We start from the raw sequence: 2,321 nt of genomic DNA, 5'->3' as shown, positions 1-2,321 counted from the left end.
ATCGGATGCTAGAAATTATGAAATTTGGTACCCAAGATAATTGATGCGTTCCGGACGCAGCGGTGAAGTCGGATTTTTAATTTGAATTTTCTAAACTGTCCGATTTGGCCATAAAAGTTTCTGGTCAGAATGGGAATTTTGGAGCGATCATGAAATGGATGAAAACATTTGAAATTATCAAGTCTTTGTGATATTTTAGTAGTATGGTGTGGATTGTTTGTGTAAACCCGTTATTAAACGTGGTCGTTTTGTGTGTTTGTTAATTAGGACCTCGATTCATAAGAGGGTGAAATTCTTGTCGTGCGTAAACGTCGTTTGGATTTGCTGTGCTTAAAGGTACACGCTTAGACCATACTGTTTATATGGTTGTGCAAGTAATGTTGTTTTATTCCTAATCAAGGCATTGTAATCACATAAGGATTAGACACCTCAAATAATATGAAATGATTATGTGGAAATTGAGAATTTATGGATATGTTACCCAAAAGGGTTAACAAATAAGTTGGAAACTATCAACTATTTTTCCCATGGCATTCAGGGATCTTTATGATCACCATGGGGGTATGCATACTTAACCTTTGGCGACCCGAACAGGACGGGCAACGTCTTAGGTAGGTGGTTGCCTTGGGATTAGCTCTCCTAAGTGTATTCCACCAAAACAAATTGGAAATATGACTTGTACGACCCGCACATGTCGGGCAACGTTACAAGGTTGGAAATAATGAACAAAGATTACATAATAGAGCCTTTGCATGCTAGGGTAAACTCAATGCTTGTATTCAACCTGTTTAATATATGTATGAAGTCTCTGACGTGTATTGGTTGTTTTTTGGAACCTGCTACGTGTTATCATCCGACATGCAACAGGTTAACTGCAGGAGGGGGGGGTGCTGGAGTGAGAATTCAGCTTAGAACCCGCAACTATCAAGTCCAGACTTACTTTGTAATGAGTCTAAATAACTCAGTTTATGTAACCAAAGTTTATGATGTTTCTTTTATCTCGCACAATTTTAGTTAGTCTAGAGGCCGGTGGGCTCTCGAGTTGTATGTAAAGACTTCCGCTGTTTGGTTTGGTTTTGTTTTGTTTAGCGCTATTTTCTTTGTTGACCATATTCCTTTACCGTTGGAACGTTGACGATCCGAGTAAGGATGAGTTTTCTTGCGTCCGTTTGTGAGCCGGATTCATGTTCTCACATAATATTCCGGGTCACTTAAACCGGGCCGTTACAGCACGTCTTCGACTTATTACATAAAAGCCAAGCCCTGCCTCGCAACATAAAATTCAAAGGCTTGTTGAATGAGTAAGTTTATAAATTTTACCAATTTCATTTAAGTATTATATATATATATATATATATAATAAATAGTATTACAAAAATAGTTATACTTTTCCCACTCGTTTCAGTGCTATGAAGAAAAAGTGCGTGGGGAAATGGGATCTGCTGCGAGAGCCACATACCCGAAATGGAGAGCAGTAAATGTTCAAAACACTATTTGGTACATATTTTTGTCACTTTCGTGCGAAAAATAGCTTAAACTTGGTTTGTTATGCACAAAACTTGGCACACAAAACTATTTGGTATATAATATTGTGTTGAAGTGGTTAGAATCGAAAATAATACTCATATGCTTGAAATTAGGTGTTAAGTTGCGGTTTTAACGGTTTTGAAGCGCTTTTGTCACTTTCGCGCGTAAAATAGCTTAAACTTTGCTTGTTATGCACCAAAATTGGCACACAACACTATTTGGTATATATTATTGTTTTGAAGTGGTTAGAATCGAAAATAATACTCATATGCTTGAAATTATGTGTTAAGTTGCAATTTTAACGGTTTTGAAGCGTTTTTGTCACTTTCGCGCGTAAAATAGCTTAAACTTGGTTTGTTATGCACCAAACTTGGCACACAACACTATTTGGTATATATTAATGTTGTGAAGTGGTTAGAATCGAAAATAATACTCATATGCTTGAAATTATGTGTTAAGTTGCGATTTTAACGGTTTTGAAGCGTTTTTGTCACTTTCGCGCGTAAAATAGCTTAAACTTGGTTTGTTATGCACGAAACTTGGCACTTTCCACTATTTGGTATATATTATTGTGCTGAAGTGGTTAGAATCGAAAATAATACTCATATGCTTGAAATTACGTGTTAAGTTGCGATTTTAACGGTTTTGAAGCGTTTTTGGCACTAACATATATATATAGTTTCATAGTGTTTTTACCAAGATAATAGCGTTGACTGCGGCTACTACATTATGAAATTTATGGATGATATCATACAAGCCGTGAAGAACGTCGAGGTGGAAAATATTGATACAGT

This window comes from Amaranthus tricolor, chromosome 11 (assembly GCF_026212465.1).
Source record: "Amaranthus tricolor cultivar Red isolate AtriRed21 chromosome 11, ASM2621246v1, whole genome shotgun sequence".
NCBI lineage: Eukaryota > Viridiplantae > Streptophyta > Magnoliopsida > Caryophyllales > Amaranthaceae > Amaranthus > Amaranthus tricolor.
Note: the sequence above shows the minus strand (reverse complement) of the source record.